Source organism: Geotrypetes seraphini, chromosome 1 (genome assembly GCF_902459505.1).
Source record: "Geotrypetes seraphini chromosome 1, aGeoSer1.1, whole genome shotgun sequence".
Lineage (NCBI taxonomy): Eukaryota > Metazoa > Chordata > Amphibia > Gymnophiona > Dermophiidae > Geotrypetes > Geotrypetes seraphini.
Genome location: NC_047084.1, coordinates 415,411,674 through 415,435,441, shown reverse-complemented (window position 1 = coordinate 415,435,441; position 23,768 = coordinate 415,411,674).

The following is a 23,768-nucleotide window of genomic DNA, read 5'->3' as shown; positions in this document are numbered from 1 at the left end:
CTGAACCTAAATTTGATTGACACCTTTTCCTTAGGTGCCTAAGTTAAGTGTTTTAATTGGTCATTACCAGTGCAATAATTGACATGGCAAAAGGAATTCATGCTGTGTTTTCTTTGTTTACGTTTTCTTAAATTCATAATGTTTCTTCATGTATGTGTGAATTATATGCTCATATTACCAATACATGCCATTTGTATATATGATTTATATACTGTATATAAATATATCCTAAAATAAACACAGACCTAAAAAGTTCTCAGCCCAAAGTTGGGGCAGTCCCCATTGAGGGCTATATATTTACCTCCTCTTCTACGAACCCGCGCTAGCAGTTTTTAGTGCAGAGAGAGCACAGAGAACTGCGTCAGGAGCAGCATGGGCCATTCAGTACGGCTCCCCGCGCTAGAAAGTGCTAGCGCGGTTTCATAGAAGAGGGGGTTAGTCCAGCGATTTTTCAACTTTATTCGTTCTGTATTTTTCCAATGGAATGAAAAAAGTGGGAAAGCATTGGACTACGTGTATAGCCCTCAATGGAGACTACCCCAACTTTATTGGTTGGGCTGAGAACTTTTCAGTGGCCCCTTGTATTATGTACCCAAATGTGAAGCCAAAAAAACCCCAAACATATTTTAAACTAATTTGAGAGTAAATTAAACAAGAACTGCACTGCAGACACAGGAGGGAGGGAGGGGGGGGGGGACTCAGGAGAGAGGGAGCACAAACTTCAGACAAAGAATGGAAGGAAGGAGAGAGGAGGCACGAACTTGGGACACAGAATGCAAGAAGGAAGGGGAGCATGAGCCATAAGATAGAAGAATGAAGGGGAAGTGAGTGAGGGGAAAGAGATGTTGAGGTGGGGAAGGAATAGAAAGAGAGAATTGGGGTCTTGAGTGAGAGAGAAAGAGAGATGGTGCACATGGGGAGATGAAGATAGAGGAGAATTGTCGGGCATAGGGAGGAAGAGAAAATTATTGGACATGGTGGTGGGAGAGGAGTGTGGTACAGATGCATGGGATAGAGAGAGATGAGAGAGAGTAATGTTGGATGTGGTGGTGTAGAAGAAATGGATGGAAAGGGATGCAAGAGGGGCCTCAAGGAGGTGGAGGGAAGAAGAATACTGGGATCTGAGTTACATAAAAATTCAACCTACTTTAAGAACATAAACAGTAAAGAACATAAACAGTACATAAATTTGTATTTTATTACTAACCAGATTACAGTACCTTTAAAAATGTTGCTGGAGTGCTGTTTTTTTTACTTGTACGGTAAACTGCCTTGCTGCATTTTTGCTAATGTGAATTGCAATATATCAAGCTTTTTAAATAAATAAATACTAAGACTAAAAATTATGTGGGGGTTTTTATTAAGCATTTCTGTTTTCAGATATATTTTTTTTTTTGGGGGGGAAGTCTAGGCAAAAGCTATTTGATCATATAATACTCCCTTTGTCCCCTCTCTTGCTTTGATGAAGTCGTTAGCTACAGCTGAAGGAACAACACCAAGGGATTTCCCTGAGGAGAGGCAAGATCCTTCTAGAATGATTTATCAAAGGTTTATTCCTATGGGCAGAGAATCAGAGCAGAAGAAACAGCAACACTTTGACTTTCCTTTTAAACTGGTGAATGTCATCCCACATTTTTTTTCAAAGATGTTTGCTATAGCTGAAGAAAATGATACATTCCCCTAACCATTACAAACAATTCATTTATTTCTGAGCATGTGCCTCTCTCCTGATCAGGATGGGCATCTGGAGAGTATGTGGAGAAACTCTAAAAGGCTGATGACTTCCTAGAATGATCTTAAACTAATAAAATAGGCTAAATGGCAAGCAATCAAATGAAATTCAAAAAAGTTTCTCTTGCCATATACAATCAAGAATGCAAAGAACCAATCAATGATATTTAAACACTGTGGATATCTCAGAACGCTACTCTGATGATTTTCTGTCAGCGTAGCAGCACTCCTCACCGAATTCACCCTGTGTATATCAAAGCTTCTTGCAATTCTTTATTATATATCAACCATTAACTTCTATTAATTGTCAAAATGGTTGTGGGATAAACAGAATGGTGGAATACAACAGGCTGTTGAAGCACTAGCCCCGTCCTGAAGAAGAATCAAAACGCGTTGGTGGGGAGTAGTGCGACTATACAGCTGAACAAAAGCTAAGTTTATTTATGAACGCTAAGGATTGCTAAAGAATAAGCCTAAAAATAAGCCTAAAAAATAATATGAAGTTTACAAATATGAGAAGAATGGAAGATATAATAAATTAGATAAAAGATAAAAGAAGTTTAAATCAGGTTTTAATAGAAGTTAATGGTTGATATATAATAAAGAGATGCAAAAAGCTTTGATATACAAAGGGTGAATTCGGTGAGGAGTGCTGCTACGCTGACAGAAAATCATCAGAGTAGCGTTCTGAGCTATCCCCAGTGTTTAAATATCATTGATTGGTTCTTTGCATTCTTGATTGTATATGGCAAGAGAGACTTTTTTGAATTCCTAGAATGATGACATAAAATTAGAGAGAGAACCAGCCACCAAAACAGTATCAACAGAGGTGCAGTGTGGAGAACTTCCAAACCAGGAAACAAATCAATTGAAAAAAATTAAAAAAATCTAAAATCAGCTTCAGGCGATGGAAAAAATAAAGGCGTGGAGGGGCATAATCAAAAACAACACCGGTTACAGAATCCCCCCCCCCCCTACAACGATCTGGGCAGGAGGGAGCCCTCCTGGCCCGCGGCACCCTGAACCCCCGACTAAGTTCGGGGCAAGAGGGAGCCCATACACCGCCGACCCCCACGACCCCCCCACCCCCCTCCCCGTACCTTAAAAATTGTTGGTTGGACGGACGGGTCTTGGGGGGTTGCATCGAGGGCAGTAGGGCCTGGGATCCCTCCTGCCCGTATTTTAGTGGGGGGTGGGGGTTAGGGGGTGTCGCTGGGCCAAGAAGGCTTGGGCTCCCTCCTGGCCAGATCGTGGGGGGAAGGGGGTTGGACATCGCCAGGCCATGAGGTCTTGGGCTCCCTCCTAGCCCCATCGGACTCGGCGGGGAGGTTGGGGATCGCGGGGCAAGAGGGCTTGGGCTCCCTCTTGCCCCGAACATAGTCGGGGGTTCGGGATGCCGCCGGGACAAGAGGGCTTGGGCTCCCTTTTGCCCTGAATGTAGTCGGGGGTTCGGGGTGCCGCCGGGCAGGAGGGCTTGGGCCCCCTCCTGCTGATCGCTGCAGGAGAGATGGCTCATCTCTCCTGCCAGCGATGGTGATCGCCCACCCCCCTCCGAACCGTGGCACTTCGGGGTGAGGATCGCGGGCAGGGGAGATGCCTTGCCGCGATGCTCACCCCGAAGTGCCGCAGTTCGGAGGGAGGTGGGTGATCACCATCGCTGGCAGGAGAGATAGCCATTTCTCCTGTATTGATAGGCAGGTTGCTGGGGCCGCTGAGCTGCAGCGATCAGCTCAGCGGCCTCTTTTTCAGCACTTATACCTGTTTTGACTTGGTCTAAGAACTCTAAGTCAAAACGTATAAGTGCCGACTAGGTAACCTGCCTAAAGTTTTGGTTATACCTGCTGTACGCCTAGGTGTAGGTCGGCCCACCTCCCGCCCGCCTTTTCCCCTCCTCTAAAAATGCCTCTTTTTGCTTTATGCGTTTAGAGGCAGGGGAAAGGCCTAAGCTGGTTAAAACCAGCTTTGATTATGGGTTCTTGGATGATCAGGCTTTTTGATCATCCAAGTACCCATTTATGCCACTTTGTAGATGTTGTTTTTTTTTTTTATTATTATGAGCCCCTCAGTGTGTAGGGTAGGGACAGTTACACTGGCATGTTCCTTAAGGTTTTCAGAGTTCTATAATTAGGTGTGCCCATTTGCATTCAAGTTCAAGTTTCAAGTTTATTAAAAATTTGTTATCCCGCCTTTTCAAAATTACAAAGCAGCTTTACAATAAAAAGTAAAACCAAAACAATATATCAAATTGAATAAAACATTTTATCCGTTCCTTAGACCACAATAAAAAAGGGGTATGATAATCAAATAATATTGGAGACATAAATTAAAGAATTAATTTCAAAGGAAAAGGCTTAGTGAGGCACGGCTACCTTCTAATTATATTCCATTCTACATCAGTCCTTGGTGATCTTTTTAACTCTTAGGAACTCATTTAAATGGTCTGAAGAAAAGAAAACATATTTGGTTTCCAAGTACCTTACCAAACATTTACAGGGATAAGCTAATAGGAATGTAGCACCCAATTTAAGAGTTTCTTGACGTAAGGAAAGAAAACCTTTCCTTCGCTCTTGAGTCAATTTGGAAACATCTGGATATATTGTTTTGGTGAAACTTGTTTCTTTCTCTGTATTGCATAGAACAAGATTACTCTTGTGAATTGTAGTTAAAACTTAAATAAAAAAAAAAAAAGTTAAACCACGGTAATACAGACAAGTTAAATTAAAAGATAATTCGTATCCCATAAAAACAGGTGCAATAACACACAAACCAACTTACACGAAAAGGAAAAGGGTAGAAGTACAATATATTGAAAGAAAAGGACATTTAAGGAGAAAACAAGAGGTAAGGAAATGTGATGGAGTTAGGTGTGGATACCCCTTAGTCTATAATTCTGCATGTAAATTTGAGGAATGGAAAAGCGTCAAGAGTGGAGTATCACAGGGTTCGGTGCTTGGACCCGTGCTCTTCAACATATTTATAAACAACCTGGAAATTGGTATGAGTGAGGTGATTAAATTTGCAGATGATACAAAGTTATTCAAAGTAGTGAAGATGTGGGAGGATTGCGAAGAACTGCAATGCGACATACACACTCTCGAGAAATGGGCTGCAACATGGCAAATGAGGTTTAATATGGATAAGTGTAAGGTGATGCATGTCGGTAACAAAAAACTTATACACGAATACAGGATGTCCGGTGCGGTACTTGGAGAGACCCCCCAGGAAAGAGACTTGGGAGTACTGGTTGATAAGTCGATGAAGCCATCTGCGCAATGTGTGGCGGCGGCGAAAAGGGAAAACAGAATGCTGGGAATGATTAAGAAGCGGATCAAGAAAAGATCGGAAAAGGTTATCATGCCACTGCACTGGGCCACCCTCACTTGGAGTATTGCATCCAGCACTGGCCGCCGTACATGAAGAAGGACACAGTACTACTCAAAAGGGTCCAGAGAAGAGCGACCAAAATGGTTAAGGGGCTGGAGGAGTTGCCGTACAGTGACAGGTTAGAGAAACTAATCTAACCCTTGAAAAGAGGAGACTGAGAGGGGACATGATCAAAATGTTCAAGATAATGAAGGGAATAGACAAAGTAGATATAGACAGGTTGTTCACCCTCTCCAAGGTGGAGAGAACGAGAGGGCACTCTCTAAAGTTAAAAAGGGGATAGGAAGAATGTTTGTACGGAATCTATCGCCTTTTAACTTTAGAGAGTGGTAAAAAACTGGAACACTCTTCCGGAGGTTGATATAGGGGAAAACACCCTCCAGGGATTCAAGACAAAGTTAGACAAGTTCCTGCTGAACCGGAACATACGCAGGTAAGGCTAGTCTGTTAGGGCATTGGTCTTTGATCTAAGGGCCACCGCATGAGCGGACTGCTGGGCACGATGGACCACTGGTCTGACCCTGCAGTGGCAATTCTTATGTTCTTATGACCCTGATCCACCCATGACCCTCCTATTTCTTCACCCCCTTTTTGGCATCATGTGTAAAATTTGGGCACTCATCCTGTGCATAAATTTATATGCATAAATATAAATTAAATCCATTTAACACTGATAATGCTGGTTAAGCCAATTATCAGTGCTAATTGGGTTTATTCAATTAAGATGCATGCTCAAATTGGGTGTGTGACTAAATTTGCAAACGCAACTCAAAGCACCATATATAGAATCGGAGGGGTGGGGGGGGATGAGTTGATTTATGCCTCACTCCTGCTACTTTTGGGATCATGGCCATCATCTCTCTTTCTCCCTGGTATCAGAAATCAATATTCCCAAACAGCTCTCCTTGCTACTACTAGCTGTTACTTCCCTGCTGGTGAGTCTGGTTCCATTCACCATTTAGGCCCTTCTTTTACATGCAGTTATATTAACGGTTAGTATGTGCTAAATGCCGTGTTACACAGCTAATCTGGAAAATGTCATTTTGAAACAGAGAATGGATAGGGATGGTGGCATCTTACATGTAATGTGGAGGTTATTAATTGCTAAAGTGGAAAACAATACAAAGCAGTTAAATACCACCTCAAGAGGTGTTGATGGCCAAGTTGTCCATTATTTGCTATTCCATTAATTAGCAGTAGCAATCCATTCTTTGCATTGTCTGTATGACAGCCCTCCCCAAAATGCTGGGGTCATTTCCAATATTAAACACTGATATTTAACATTTAATATGCCTGGAACACATTGCTGAGTACCCCATGAGGGAGTTAGTACATTAAGCTCCATCCCTAGCAGTATTCAAATCCAGGCTAGAAGCCTGCTTTTTTGAGGTTGCTTTTAACTCCTAACCCTCACTTACTTGTAAAGCACCCAAGCCTAAGAACCTTCCTAACCCCGTACTTGTCCTGTGTGTTTGATTAGATTGCAAGCTCTGCTGAGCAGGGACTGTCTCATGAATGTTTTAATGTACAACGCTGTGTATGTCTAGCAGCACTAGAGAAATGATAAGGAGGAGGAGGAAGAGTGCCCCTTTGCATGTCTATATGCACCAAAAAGTAGCATCAATGCATAAGTGCCCTAAGCCAGTGTTTTTCAACCTTTTTTGGGCAAAGGCACACTTGTTTCATGAAAAAAATCACGAGGCACACCACCATTAGAAAATGTTAAAAAATTTAACTCTGTGCCTATATTGACTATATATAAAGTAATTCTCTTGAATAGGAATCAAATAAACACAAAGAAAGTATTTTAATAATTACTTTATTATGAAAATATTAAGTAAACAGAATAGTGAAAAATTATAAAATACTTTATTCAGTGCGAAACCTGGGCCTGTTTGGCTGAACACAAAGCTGATATTCTGGCTGGAATCGAAGAAAGACACACACATAGCTCTTCGTCAACAGCTCTCAGTCTCTCTCTGTATTTGGTTTTTATAGCATACAAAAATAGACAAATATACCCTCCATCCTTTTTATTAAACCACAATAGCAGTTTTTAGCGCAGGGAGCTGCGCTGAATGCCCAGCGCTGCTCTTGACGCTCATAGGCTCCCTGTGCTAAAAACCACTATTGCGGTTTAGTAAAAGGGGACCATATTGTAAAATATAGACAGCAGATATAAATTCAGAACTGTGCATAGTAAGTGAAGGGAAATTTTCATCTCTGGGAATTTACCCAGTTAACTATTAAGTTATTTGGGCAAATTCCTTTGAAAACTGTGGTAATACTGCCTCCACTTTGCTAAATTTAAAATAAAATCATTTTTCCTACCTTGTCTGGTGATTTCTGGTTGCACTTTCTTCTTCTGACTGTGCATCCAATCTTTCTTCCCTTCTATCAGCCGGTATGCTTTCTCTCCTCCACACCTCATTCCCTCCCCCAACTTTTTCTTCCTCTCTCCCTGACCTTTCTTTCTTTTTTTCTGTTTCTCTTCTTTCCTTCTGTTTCCCTGCCTGCCCCCTTTCTTTCTTTCTCCCTGCCGTTCCCCAAGCCACTGCCACTGCCGCTGCCATCGGGGAACAGGACCCACCAATGGATAACAGGCCCCAAAGCCGACACCGACGCATGCTCTCCCTGACGTCAATTCTGCAATTGGAGAGGAAGTTCCGCCCAGCCAGGCAGCGATTGGCTGGCCCGAACTTCCTCTCCGACTGCAGAATTGACGTCAGGGAGAAGAAGACTTATCGGCTCGATAGATTAGATCGCCAAGACAAAGTGAGTCCTGGGTGATCGACTCACTTTGCCTTGGCGAGCTACTGGCGCCCCTGCCTCGGGCCCCCTGTCAGCTCCGGGCCCCTGAATGCAGGACTGGTAGTACTGCCCTGATGGCGGCCCTGCGGCACACCAGGCAACATCTCGTGGCACACTAGTGTGCCGCGGAACAGCGGTTGAAAAACACTGCCCTAAGCACTACTTTATAAGTGTGCAAGTTCCTTAGTGTGCAAATACAAGGGAGCATACCCATGGACAGTGCATCGGTGGCACATAATCATGTCTCCCAATTATGCACATAACATATAGAATATGAGGGGCAGCTGAAAAGTTCTCAACCCAACCAACAAAGTTGGAGCAGTCTCCATTGAGGGCTATACACTTAGGCCGTGATTCTGCAAAGCACGTCTAAAGTTAGGCACCGTTTGAACGTCTAAGATAGGTATCCTTTGTAGAATCGCACTCAGCACTGTTTAGACATTCTTTAGAGAATCAGGTTTTAGGTGACAGACGTCCAAACAATGTCCTTAATGACATAATATTTTATTATTATTATGATGTTATTAAAATGGCGATTTTATGGTGTTTTTTTAAATTGCAATTGTGATACTGGGAGTTGGATCTATTTAATGCTTTTATTTATTTCTCTTCCATCAGACAGAGTGACTGGGATCTGAACTAGCAAAATTAGGGTAGAAGGCTGTAGGTTTAACCAGTGTGCTACACAATGAGCTAGCAAGTTGCAGAGCAATTGTAAAACTAGGTCCTATAGGCATTGTAAAGGTGGTCTACTTTTGAGCATAGTTTGGGCTTCAGATAGACCTGCGTTCTATGGATGGAACTTAGGCACAGTTTGGACATCCTTAATGCGATCTGCTAAATAGCTCTCTGGGATTTATTTTTGTTTTATTAAGCTCAAAATACATTTAATAAGGCACCACATAAACAGGGCACATCAAAACAGATTTATTGCATGCAAAACCTTCTATTTTTGTGGACAACAGCAATACTATTTGTTAATTAGGGGAAAACATCCATTAACTGAAGCACAACATGAAAAACAGCATAGCTTTAGGTTTCTTGCTAAAAAGCTGCCCTTTTTTTCTGACTAAACAGTGCTCCAATCAGCTCATTCTTGAAACCAAAGAAAGTAGATGAAAAAAATATATAGACTGCATACATATCTTCAATTGCAAAAGCTTAAAGATAAAGACCTTAGCATGGCTTCTAATTCATTGCAAATGGAGATGTGGAGCTGCACAATGCTGACCTCATTGTGAGATCATCAAGGTGCACCTGCAAAGTAGAATGCCACAATTAAAATATGTGCTGGGATTTGAACCCATGACCTTAGGAAGATGAGCACAGGGTGAGCCACAGGTGCATGAGAGCTTAGTGATCCTAGCCATGTGAAGGTGAAAATACCTGAGAAGATTATAGCTTAGCAGATCTCTAAGCTATCATATCAGATGTGAAGAAGAAAGATATTAGCAGAAGCTGCTGCAGCTCAAAGGGTAAAAGCCCTGTTCCCATCTTCCAGAGAACAAAGGAAAAAACTGCAGGAATGGTGTACAAGACACCAAGTCTTTATTAAACATACATTCAAAATTAACATAAAACAGTTTGTATCCAAAAAGAGGTTAGAGAATCCAGACCCAACACAGTCCATGTTTCAAAGAAACACTCCATCCTCAGGTGTCCCCCAAAACCCCCATGTACTGGGGAATCTTATGGATAACAACTGGAGACAGCAATGTCTTGAAAACTAAGCAAGCTGGGTACGCTCCTTAGCAGTTTTTTCCTTTGTTTGACATATCACAGCAGTTCTGTTGGATTTTTTTTTACTTGTGTTTGCCCATCTTCCAGAGGTCATAGGTTCAAATTTCAGCACATATTTTAATTGTGGCATTCTACCTTGCAGGTGTACCTTGATGATCTCACAATGAGGTCAGTAACTGTGTTACCAACAGGTCTGCCTTTTTTTTTTTTTCCAATGGCACAGATATTTTGCTTGTATTGCACACGTAAAATATATGTCCCATTAAAAAAAAGAAAAAAAATCCCCCACCACCTCCAGCCCTCCCCAATGACCCCCGATAATCGCACGATCCCCCTCCCCCAACAATTGCGGTGACTCACCCGAATCCCAAAAAGATGGCATGAAGGACCTCCCCCCTCCACCCCGAAGAAAAAGGCAGGAGGGATGCCCACTCCCTCCTGCCTCTGAAAGCGCCCACCTGCTCCCCCCAAAAAATATGGCAGGAGGAATGCCCACTCTCTCCTGCCCACAAATACCATCCCCTCCCCCACAGAAAAAAGCAGGAGGGATGCCCACTCCCTCCTGCCACCGGGGGCCCCACTCCCCCTCCCTGCACCTTTGACATTGGGAGCAAGAGGTACTGAAAACACCTCCTGCTCTGGCTCCTCCGCAACAACACTGGGCCTTAGGTCTTGATTAGCTCAGACACCTCGGGCTCCTCCCTTGGAAGGGTCCTGAGGCGTCTGACCCAATCAAGGACTTCCTTAGAGACTTTCTTAGGTATCACTGAACAATTGAGTCGGTGGGTTTGCATGCAAACTTAATAGTGAATCAATCGCTGTTAGAAAATCAGCTAGAGAATCGGCCAACAGCTATTGAGTCTCTATTGTTAGTGAATCTAGTGCTCAGTCTGTTTATGCTTCTCCAAGTTGTTTCTTGGATGCCTATCAGTCTTTGGGGGACTGGGAAGAATACTGTATAGATGTTACTTTTTCTGTGGGAGTAGTTTCTGAGCTCCTTGAAGCCTTTATTGGTTGTTTGGCAGTTGATGTTCTAATGTTAATTATTGAACAGAATGGGTTGTTACTGAACTTGATTGCATGGGTTTCTCTACTTCATGTTTATTTGGTGGCTCTTAGTGCTTGGGTACTAACTGTAGGTGGAGCTAGAGGGCACAGTGAAGTACAGCAGAGGCACAGAGAAAAAATCTGGAGTGAATTCCTTCTGCAGATGGCAGGCGCCATGGGTACATTACCCATCTGTCTAGAATGTCTCACCTATTGGACTGGAATAAATGCTAAGTATAAAATTGGAAAACTGTAAATTAGAATAAAGCTAAAAAAACTTAACAGGACCACAAATACGTAATAGAATTACAAATCTGACAAAAACGTATAACAAGTTCAAATACCTATTGAAAAAGTCAGGTCTACAGATCTCTTTTTTTGAAAATTGAATGAATCCGGAATTTAAAGGCAGAGGATTATTATGTTATCCTACACTTAGGCATACTTATGAGCACAAAATTTTCACAGTGAGTTGCTCAGTTTGCTTATAAAATATTCAGTTTTAACACAAGCATACTTAGTCCATTAATAAAAATATACTCTCACATCTTAATTTAAAAAGTCCCCTTCCCCCAGAAAACTTTCAAATGTGAGATGATTACTAGCAGAATAAAACAGCTCTTTCCTTCTGCTTCTTCTCCCGCACTCACTCCCTTCTCAACTGAACAAACGGATTTTTCCACACACACAGCACTTCAAGCGGTTGCCTGGCAACCTCAGCATGAGCCTGTGTCCTCCTGGCGATTTGTGACAGGTTTTTCTGCTTTATATTATGGGAGTCATATAGAGGATTTTGTGTATATGTGTGTGTGTCCTTTTTAGGGGTGGAGTTTGGGTGAAGAATGGGTAGAGACAAAGTTTGTTTATGAAATACACACATACATGTGTATGCTTACATAAGAATATGCATCTTATTTTATAAAGGTATATAAACCCTTATGTACAATCATGTGAAAAAATTAGGACACCCCATGAAATATTCAGTTCTTTCTTAAGAAATGTTCACATATCAATGTCAAATCTTCTTTTTTTTTTGTTATCTCTGAAAAAGAAAGTGATGTACAGTGGTACCTCGGTTTACGAGTGCACCGGTTTGCGAGTGTTTTGCAAGACGAGCAAAACACTCAGCAAACTTTTGTCTCGTAAACCGAGCACTGCCCCGTTAAACGAGCACTCAGCAATGGTGGCCCAGGGGTGAGTACCTGCCTGCGGGTGCTGCACAGTGATTCGAAAGAGGTGCCTTCCTTGCCTCGGGGTCCCCATGCGGCTGCCCTCCTGCTTCGGGGATGCCTCTGCCATCCGTCAGCGCTCTCCCGGCTCCCATCTAAACCGGCCGCCATCCTGAATGAGCATGCGTGACTTCACCTCTCTCCTCTCCTAAGTCATCCGCTGCCCTGACAACACGCTCACCACGTACAAGCACACAGTATTATCATCTTGCCCCCTTTCAATCTCCTCTGTTCGAGGGAGAAGAGGCCCAGTTTCTCTAATCTTTCGCTGTACGGCAGCTCCTCCAGCCCCTTAACCATCTTAGTTGCTCTTCTCTGGACCCTTTCGAGAAGTACCATGTACTTCTTCATGTACGGCGACCAGTGCTGGATGCAGTACTCCAGGTGAGGGCATACCATGGCCCGGTACAGCGGCATGATAACCTTCTCTGATCTGTTCGTGATCCCCTTCTTTATCATTCCTAGCATTCTGTTTGCTCTTTTTGCTGCTGCCGCACATTGTGCGAATGGCTTCATCGACTTGTCGATTAGAACTCCCAAGTCCCTTTCCTTTACACTTATCCATCACACTTTACACTTATGCATCACTTTACACTTATCCATGGGTCACAAGCGGTGTTCCGCAGGGGTCGGTGTTGGGACCACTGCTGTTCAATATATTTATCAATGACTTGGAAACGGGGGACAAGGTGTGAAGTTATAAAATTTGCTGATGACACCAAACTCTGCAGCAGAGTTAGGAACACAAAGGAGTGCGAAGACCTGCAAAGGGACCTAAGCAAACTGGAAGAGTGGGCAAACAATTGGCAAATGTGCTTTAACATAAAAAAATGTAAGGTCATGCATATAGGGAAAAGGAACCCGAGGTACAGCTACAAAATGGGGGGAACATTGCTGGGGGAGAGTAATCTTGAAAAAGAATTGGGTGTGCTAGTGGATACAACCATGAAATCATCAGCGCAATGTGCAGCGGCCTCGAAGAAAGCTAACAGAATGCTGGGCATCATTAAGAAGGGAATTACAACCAGGACGAAGGAAGTCATCTAGAGTACTGCGTCCAATATTGGTCACCGTACCTCAAGAAAGACATGGCGATACTTGAGAAGGTCCAGAGAAGAGCTACGAAAATGATAAATGGTATGGAGGACTGTTCATACGCTGACAGGCTGGACAAGCTGGGCTCTTCTCCCTGGAAAAGAGGAGGCTTAGGGGGGACATGATAGAAACTTTCAAGATCATGAAGGGCATGGAGAAGGTAGACAAGGATAGATTCTTCAAACTACGGGGAACCACAGGCACAAGAGGGCACTCAGAGAAACTGGAAGGGGAGAAGTTTAGAATAAATGCCAGGAGGTTCTTCTTCACACAGAGGGTTGTGGACACATGGAATGCGCTCCCGGAGGAAGTGGTCGGGCAGAGTATGCTACGGGGATTCAAAGAGGGATTGGATGGATTCCTGAAGGAAGGGGGATTGAGGGATACAGATAAGGGTAGATAAGAGTATGGAAAGAGTATAGATAAAAACAAGGGGGCTATAGGGCTAAATCAAGATAACATGACAGGTCATGGACCTGATGGGCCGCCGTGGGTGCGGACTGCTGGGTGCGATGGACCTCTGGTCTGACCCAGCGGAGGCAAATTCTTATGTTCTTATGTTGAACCTCATCTGCCATGTCGATGCCCATTCCTCGAGCTTGATTGTGTCACGTTGCAGATCTTCACAATCCCCCTGCATCTTTACTACTCTGAATAACTTCGTATCATCCGCAAATTTAATTACCTCGCTCGTCGTACCTATGTCCAGATCATTTATAAAGATGTTAAAGACCACGGGTCCAAGCACCGAGCCCTGCAGCACCTCACTGGTGACGCTCTTCCAGTACGAGTATTGTCCATTTACTCCCACTCACTGTTTCCTATGCTCTAGCCAGTTTTTAATCCACGTGAGTATTTCACCCTCAATTCCATGGCTTGCAATTTTCCGTTGCTCTGTTGGGATGTGTATGTGGCCAGTCTATTACTATGCTGGCCCCTCCCATGTCCAAATGGTGTACATGCAGACCAGACTCGGGGAAGGAGAAGAGATGAAGTTTGTGTGGGGGCAGGGCTGGGGAAGGAACAGGATGAAGCTGGGGCAGAACGTGGCGGAACGGGGCAAGGCTACATTTCCTCTTTTTTCATGAACAAATTTGGTAACCCCATCCCCACCCTCAAAGAGCTTGTTCAGTTTGTTGTCTCATGAGATTGGGGAGCTGCAAGGTCAACACATACTTCATGAACCTAAAGTTGCTCAGATTCTCTGAGGGGATCCACCCTCTTTGTGAAAATAATTTCTAACATTACTCCCACTCCTCAACCTCAATTTATGCCCTTTAGCAATTTCCCTTCCATATTAATACCTTTCAAGTATTTAAATGTCTATATCATATCACTCCTGTCCCTTCTCTCCTCTAGAGTATTCATGTTCGGGTCATTCGGTCTCTTCTCGTAAGTCTTATGATGTAACTCCCCCCCCTACCGTTTTTGTTGTCTTCCTCTGGATTGCTTCAAGTCTTCTTATATCCTTAGCCAGACATGGCCTCCAAAACTGAACACAATACTCCAAGTGGGGCCTCACTAACAACTTATACAGGGGCATCAACACCTCCTTTCTTCTGCTGGTTATGCCTTCTTATAGCCTAGCATCCTTCTGGCTACAGCTACAGCCACTGCCTTGTCACACTGTTTCATCACCTTGAGATCCTCAGACACTATCACTCTAAGAGCCCTCTCCCATCCGTGCATATCAGCCTTTCTCCTCCCTCAGATTTCTACTCTGAAAATGCATAACTCTGCACTTCTTTGCATTGGATTTTAATTGCCAGACATTAAACCATTCTTCCAACTTTTGCAGATCCTTTTTCATGTCCATTTTGTTACAAATCTTGGTATCATGCAGATAAAAGGCAAACCTTACCTTCTAACGCTTTAGCAATGCCACTCACAAACATATTGAACAAAATTGACCCCCAGCACCAATCCTTGAGGCACTCCACTACTCACCTTTCCTTTCTCCGAGCGAATTCCATTAACCACTACCCTCTGACGTCTGTCCATCAACTAGTTTCTAATCCAGTTCACCACTTTGGGTCCTAACTTCAGACTATCAAGTTTGATAAAGAGCCTCCTATGAGGAACCGTGTCATAGGCTTTGCTGAAATCTAAGTAAATTACATCTAGCACACTCCCTTGATCCAATTCTCTGGTTGCCCAGTTAAAGAATTCAATCAGATTTGATTGGCACAAATTACCTTTAGTAAAACCATGTTGTCCTGGATCTTTTAACCCATTAGATCAGTGGTTCCCAACCCTTTCCTGGGAGACTCCCCAGCCAGTCGGGTTTTTAAGATATCCCTAATAAATATGCATGAGAGAGATGTGCATACCTGTTACTTCTATTATATGCAAATCTCTCTCATACATATTCATTAGGGATATCTTGAAAACCTGACTGGCTGGGGGTCCCCCAGGACAGGGTTGGGAACCACTGCATTAGATCCTAAGAAATTCACTATCCTTTTCTTTGGCAACACTTCCATTATTGCTTACTGGTCTGTAGTTTCGTGTTTCATCTCTACAACCACTTTTGTGAAGATGGACCACATCCACTCTTCTTCAATCCCATGGAGCCTCTCCTGTCTACAGGGATTTATTGAACATATCTTTAAGTGGACCTGCCAGAACCTCTCTGAGCTCCCTCAATATCCTAAGATGAATCCTATCTGGACCCATGACTTTGTCTACCTTCAATTTTTCAAGTTATTCATAAACACTTTCTTCTGTGAATGGTGCAGTATCCATTCCATTCTCACATATAACTTTGTCAGCCAATCACAATCCTTCCATAAACAAAGAAGTACTTGTTTAGCATGTTTGCTTTTCTTCATCACTCTCCATAGAGTGGTATAATGATTCATAGGTTCTTTCAGTCTCACAATTCCATTTTTTGCCTTTGTTCTTTCACCAATATGCCTGTAAAAAATTTGTCTCACTTTTTTACATTTCTAGTCATTTGCTCTTCCGTATGCGCTTCTACCACCGCCTAACTTAATCATTTTAATTGGTTCAATTGGTGCAGTAATTGACTGTGCTGATTAAAAACAAATTAAAATGTCATTAAAAAAAGGATGCCTTTACAGTGCCTTTGTCCTGACTAAAGAGACGCCTAAGGTCACTTAAGGCCACTGTAGGCATGATTAACACCAGAAGTGGCCTTAGGCACCCTTAAATGACTCTGTAGTCTCAATTCTCATGGAAAATAGGCACTGGACATGTAGGTCTTAAAATCCCTGGCCTATGTTTTCGGCATCTACCTTTCACAACACTGCGATTCTCCAAATGGTGCCATTGCATGATTAACACACGATCAGTAGGCAGCTACCGATAATGGTGCCATTTGTAGAATCTGGCCCTTAGAGTTTTAGAAACCCTGCTGTTAGTAAGAGGGAGGAACAATAATTTCTTCAGAAACCCAAACATAACTGGTGATAGTTTCTGCCCTGTTTTTTAAAGAAATTGAAGAGTCCCCCCCCCCCTTTTTCAGGAGTTTGTACGTGAAAGTGTGATTGAAGCTTTGTGTGTTCCAGAGCAGCAGAAGCTGTCAGCACCACAGAACTCCAACCATTACATTAGTGTCTTTTATTCCACCAATACCTTGCAGTTCTAGGCGGATTACAAAAGAGGTGATCTGGATAATTACAAGATAGATTATTAGATGAAGCGTTAGGATCCGGGGATAGATTGAAAAGGTCAGTTAGATCATTTGCTAGATTTGAAATTCAGAATAATTTTGTTTTATAAAATGAGAATTTCACAGTTTAGGTATCCTGACTGGCAGGCTTCCAGCCTATTGTACACACAGAGGGATATAGTCTTTTCTCATGTTATTTTATTTAAGCTAAGTTTAGGGTGAAGATCAATAGAAAACAAAGTCAGGAAAGGAGAAGAACTGAAGAAAATTCAAGAAAGCAGGAAGATAATTACTTCAGAAAGTCAATGCTTATGGGACTGATGGTTCTAAAATTCTTCTCACACAAATGTGGAGGTTAGCTTAAATATAATGGTGTGTTATACATTTCTGTCTGCAAACACTCCAGAAAACTAAATTCAAGTTTTACAAAGCAATTCTATTTAAAGACACTTAGGGCTCCTTTCACTAAGGTGTGCTTGCGATTTTAGCGCACGCTACAATGCCGCACGTGCTAAATGCTAACGCCTCCATAGAGCTTATGTTAGTATTTTTCATTTAGTGTGTGGTTAGCGCGTGCTAAAAACGCTAGCACACCTTAGTAAAAGGAGCCCTTATAGTTGAAGGTGTTAAGTAAAAAAAAAAAAATATTCTTTCTGTGCAATTTAGACTGCAATATGCAGGCCAGTAGGGACAATATTTTGAATGTTTTAAACTATTTAATGAAAATATTTTAAAGATTTTAAACTTAATTATATTTTAAGTGATTTTAAATAATTGAGTCCCCCCTTTAATCAAGCTACATTAGGGATTTTTTTTATTGCCGGTTGCTGCGGTAAAAACTCCGATGATCATAGGAATTCTATGAGCATCAGAGCTTTTTCTGCAGCGGCTAGCAATAAAACCCCCCTAATGTGGCTTGATTAAAGGGGGGCCTGAGTGCAATAAAATTTCCCTTGCACTTTACTTGAGTGGTAAATAATTGGGTGAAGTCTATTTTGTTGGTCTGTTTTCCACTTTCCGGGAGTGTTTCTTGCTGGAGAACCCTCAGCTATGCGATTACAGAGATTTAGTGGCAGCAGGGGATTCTCTCAGGTGCGAGCCACATTACAAAAGCAAAGGTGTAACACTATCATATTTAGACCTAGAGTAAATCAACCTAGCTGCCATGTTCTTCAACAGCAGAGAAATAGAACCTGAAATGCAAACTACCAGAGATGTGCATATCCAAAAGTTGACATAATTCAGAAAAAACAAAATTTTTTGCCGCTTCACCACACCCGCTTGACACTAAAAATCACTATGCATCAATAAACGTAGTTATCCCATCCAACCCACTATGAAGGTATTGGGTGTAACATTGGACCAGAGTCTAACCATGAAAGACCAGGTGGACTCCTTAGTTAAAAGGTTTTTTTTACTCTCTAGAAGTTTCGGTCCATTAGAGCATATTTTGATGTTTCATCATTTAGAATCCTAGTACAATCCGTTATACTGAGTCAACTAGATTATTGCAATATCACCTACCTGGCAATTTCCCAGAAGAATATGAGGCAATAACAACTGGTGCAAAATGTGGCAGTCAAGCTAATTTTTGGGTTGAAGAAGTTCGATCATGTAACAACTTCCTACCGACTTCTGCATTTGCTACTGATGGAGGCACGCGTGAAGTTTAAGTTTGGATGCTTTTGCTTGAGCACTATTCGGTTTAGCCCCTAAATATATAACTGACCTCTTCTCCTTTCTCAAAAAACACCATCAACATCTTCTCTCGCATCAAGCGGCATTATGGGGCAAAGATCTGAAACAATTGTTCACGCCTACTACTTATGGGGAATTTAGGAAACACCTAAAAACATATCTGTTCCTGAAGTATTTAGGCAACTAACCTGTACAATCCTACTCCACAATAACTGATCTCTAGCGCTGTTAATAACTAGATTCTAACTTTGTTAATTCTACTTAATTTGTAACATCTTTTAACCATTGTAAACCGCATAGAACGGTCCTGCGGTATATAAACTGTTATTATTATTATTATTATTATAAATTCAGAATAAAATATTTTATACTACTGTTGTTGTCTGAGCATTTTGGTTTTCTATTTGTGTTGGTCCCAATGTCTCTTTTCTGGTTTTCCTTTTTTTTTTTTTCCATGTCTTTGCAGGATCTCCTGTCCATTTGACATTTCTTGTTTCTCTATGTCCACCTTCCATTTCCCTCTGTATCCTCTCTCTACATTCAGCATCTGCAGTCTCAGTGTCCCTATCCTCTTCTATCCCTTGTGTCCTTATCTTGATCTGTCCTGCATTTCCTCCCTGCATCCATTCTCCTACCCCTGTGATCAGCATTGCCCCTCTGTGTCCCTACCCCCGTGTCCAACATTGCCCTGTGTGTTCTTGTCCTTATTCTCTCTTTATGTCCAGCATCTCTTCTCTGTCTCCATGTCCCCTTCATCCCACACTCCTTACCCTGGGGACCACTATCTCTCTTCTCTCTTCCTTTCACCCCCCTCCCCAGTCCAGTATTTTTCCTTGTTGGATCCATTGTCTTTCTTTCTTCCATTACAGTTTCAGTCTGTTTCTTTCTCTCCCCCCTCTCCATTTGCTTCCCATCCCTCTGTTGGTCTAGCATCTGTCTTTCTTTGCAGTTTTGCAAAAGGGGGAGGGTAAATTTGTTGTTCAAAGTTGTTAAATCACAAGAGAATTGTGAAACATTTCAAGAGGACCTAGTGAGACTGGAAGATTGTGTGTCAAAATAGCAGATGACGTTTAATGCGAGCAAGTACAAAGTGGTGCATGTGGAAAAGAGGAACCCAACTTATAGCTATGTGTTAGGAGTCATTGACAGCAAAAAATCCGGCTAATATGGAGAGAGGAGGACACCTCACGCCATAAAACTTGGAAGAGAGGGAGAAAAGAAGACAAAAAGAAAACAGAAATAAATCTGTTTCACTCAATCTTTATAAATGATTGTGAATGGGGAAGAGACTTCAGTATCAGGGACCTAAGAAGCGGTTGTAAAGCTTCCACAAGTATCCCCTGGGCTGACAACTCCAGTAGAGACTAATTATAGCCTGAGTGAGTTCGCCTGATACATCATAGCGTTTCTGCCTGTGAAATAGTGAAGCAAAAAAATGAAAGCAAACACTAATATGTAAAAAAAAATGTGAAAATATCAAATTTGTCCATCTCCCTCTCTCGCGAGTGAGTCCTCAGAGTTCAGTGAAATGCAAATAGTCAAGATATCCAAGCACAATGTGACAATATAAAAAGTCCATATATAAAAGTTCAACACTTATCTGTGTATAAAGGAAAGTCCATGATATGCCTGACAGAGCTCTGTTTTGCTGTCTTCCTCAGGAACCGAACCCCCTCCGTTTAAAATCTTTCAACACATTGCACGCTCTTGATAATAAAGAGGTCCATTCAATAAAATAATATATGAATAAATGAAGTGGAGGGTGAGTACTCAAGGAGATTTTACTTCCTCCACCGCCTGAACCATTCAGTCATTGCCCAGGAAAGGGATCTAGGTTTCATAGTTGAGGATATGTTGAAACCCTCATCTCAATGTGTGGCGGCTGCTAAGAAAGCAAATAGAATGTTAGGAATTATCAGCAAAGGAATAAAAAACAAAGATGAGAATGTTATAATCCCCCTTGTATTGCTCTATGGCAGTGTGTCGCAAACTGTGTGCCGCAGCACACTACTGTGCCTCCTGAAATTTCAGGTGTGCCGCGAGATGCTGGGGAAGAGAGGTGCTGGCACCGGCTGACTGCCTACAGGATTTGCCTCTTCTTGTAGGCAATCAGCCAATGCCAGTACCTCTCCTTCTTTCGTGCCGGCACTTCTCACTGGCGGCTCAGGGCCGACTGGAGGGTCTTTGCAGATGCACGGATGTCACGCACTTCCAGGATGCCTCGAGTCAATACGTTTAGTGTGCCAAGGCTTGACAAAGTTTGTGGAACACTGCTCTGTGGAATGGCCTTACCTTGAATACTGTGTGCAGTATTGGTCACTATATCTCAAAAAAAGATATAATGAATTAGAAAAGGTACAGAGAAGGGCGACATAAATGATAAAAAGGATGTGACGACTTCCATATGAGGAAAGGCTAAAGTGGCTAGGGCTCTTCAGCTTGGAGAAAAGACGGCTCAGGGGTGATATGATAGAGGTTTATAAAATAATGAGTAGAGTGGAAAGGGTAGATGTGAATCACTTGTTCACTCTTTCCAAAAATACTAGGACTAGGGGACATGCAATTATTTCATAAATTCCTGAAAACTTTGTTGTTCTCGCAATTTTAAATGGTTTAACTACAGCCTGAACGAAATGATGATATTAAAGTTATTTTTCTTATGCACTTTAGTTTTTAATTAGTTTTTCCTTCTCTGATGTTTTCTGCTATGTACTCTAGTCTTAATTACATGTGAACCGAGTCGAGCTCCACTGGGAGATGACCCAATATATAAACCAAAGATTAGATTAGATTAGATGAAGCTACTAAGTAGTAGATTTAAAAAAAACTGGAAAAAAAATATTTCTTCACATAACATGTAATTAAACTCTGGAATTCGTTGCTGGAGAATGTGGTGAAATCAATTAGCTTAGTGGGATTAAAAAAAAAAAAGGTGTGGATAATTTCCTAACAGAGAAGTCCAGAGCCATTATTGAGATGGCTTGGGTAAATCCACTGCTTATTCCTAGGATAAGCAGCACACTGGAGAAATCAACCTGCCACCTACAAATCTACCATTCTTTGGAGGCAAAAAAAGCTCATTACTCTCTACTACTGTGGAGAGTTCCTAACCAATCCAGACACCTCTTTGCCCTGACTAACCAGCTCTTCACACCTGCCCAAGGACATAGGCACAACAATCTTACAGACCTAGACAGTGAGGCCCTTGCCAACTTCTTCTAGAGCAAAATTGACAACATCCAGAATAAGCTCGACACCACATCCAGTATCTTCCCCCCCCAAATCACCCCCCCACACACACACACACCACCCTACAATCCCAACGCACAAATCCCTAACCCAACTTTACCTGGTTACACACACAATGAGCTTCTTGAATCATTGAAAGAACTCTATCCTTGCTCCTTGCCCATTCAGCTTCCACCTATCCACCGGAGATGCCTTAGTAGAATCCATCCTCCCCATCATAAACACCTCCATATCTTCTGGGAAAGTTCCACTCTGCTGGAAAATGGCCATTGTTAGGCCCACCCTCAGGAAACCCACCCTTGACCCTAATGACCCAAACAACTACCTCCCAGTCTCCATCTCTCATTTGTATTCAAACTCTTGGAACAAATAGTGCTCCACCACATACTCCCTTTCATAGAAGAACAAGGAGCCCTATCCCCCTTCCAATCCGGGTTGAAGGGGCCACAGCACGGAAACAGTTCTTAAAGACATCATTGATGACAGCTGTTCAATGCTAAACAAAGGAAGAGATGCCCTATTAGTACTTCTTGACCTTAATGTAGCCTTTGATACCATTGATCACCAGCTTTTACTGCACAGACTCATTAACCTTGGAATCATAGGTTCTGCCCTTCAGTGGTTCACCTCATTCCTACAGCAGAGAACATAATCAATACTTCTAGACCCAAACACATTAGAACCTAAACCCATTAAGTATGGAGTCCGCCAAGGTGCCCTGCTTTCCCCACTCCTATTCAACCTGTACATAAGACTAGTCATAGATATCGCCCAGAAATATAGCATCAAAATTCACTCCTATGCACATGACATATAGCTACTCCTCCTGCTAGGCAACAACCAATCTGCCCAACTCACCAAACTCCAACACTGCCTCGCCGAAATGAAGAAGTGAATGACAAACAACAAACTCCAGCTGAATGTCACAAAGACAGAACTCTTATGGATCAGGAAAAAAAATACCAGCTACACCCGCCCAGCGCTATCTTGGGATACCACCCTTCTAACAGTAATGGCCAAGACCAACTTCCAAGCTTAGGAAACATGCACCAGACAATCTCCTCATTCCTCCAAGAACTCAGACCATACCAGTATTTAACTTCCAACTCAACTTTACTCCTTCTTAAACAGTTTTCGCCAAATCTTAAACAGTTTCAGAACTTATGAACAATATCTCCAGTCCTTAGAATGAATTGGTTGATTGGAAGGAGGAAATCCAAAGTCCCTTTTGGTGCCAAAACCAGTTCTTAAAATTCCCTCTGGGGGAATAGCTACTGCTACTGAATCACCATCCCTAGAGAATCCTTGACTTCTAACAAGTGCAGCTTTCAGAAACCACCAGAAACCTATTGGCTTGAATCTCTGGCAATTTTATTGGTGCCAGAAGGTCTACACACTGTATGTAAACCCCCCTTAAACTTCCTATGACCTCCCTATCTCTACAGGTATAGATATGTCAAATCTTACACAAACAGTTAATCCAAGCAGCTTAGATTACCAAAGCTGCTACAACCTAGGCTTTAGAAAACCCACTCCTTCCAAATGTATTAATAGGCCAGCCATGGAAGCATCAAAGAAAATCCCAAGAATCCTGATTTTGTGAATCAACTTCAAGGAGATTCCCTTAATAGTAATTGGGGAAGAAAGTTTATGACAGTCTTTCCAAGGAAAGAGCATGATATTTGTTTTATTAATGTTAAGAGCTAGTCTGTTTGTGTCAAGCCATTGGTGAATTTGCTCAAGTTTTCCATTTATGGCTGATATTTCACAAGATTTATTGGGGTCAAGAAGATGTAATAGTTGTATGTTGTCCGCATATGCAAATACAGAGAAGCCAATAGATTGACAGAGTGTCATAAGGGGCGCAAGGAAGATATTGAAAAGAAGAGGAGAAAGAATAGAACCCTGCGAAATACCATAAGGTGCAGAAAAGCTTTCTGAAGAAGATTTGTTAAAGAAAACAGTAGAAGAACGATTATCAAAGTAAGATTGAAACCAAAGCAAAACCTGGTCTGTGATACAATAGAATGAAGTCTATTTAGTAAAAGGTTGTGATCAATAGTATCAAAAGCAGATGAAAGGTCAATCGAAATCAAAAGAACAGATGTATGATGATCTAGATGGTAGGGTATAGAGGTTGTCATGACAAT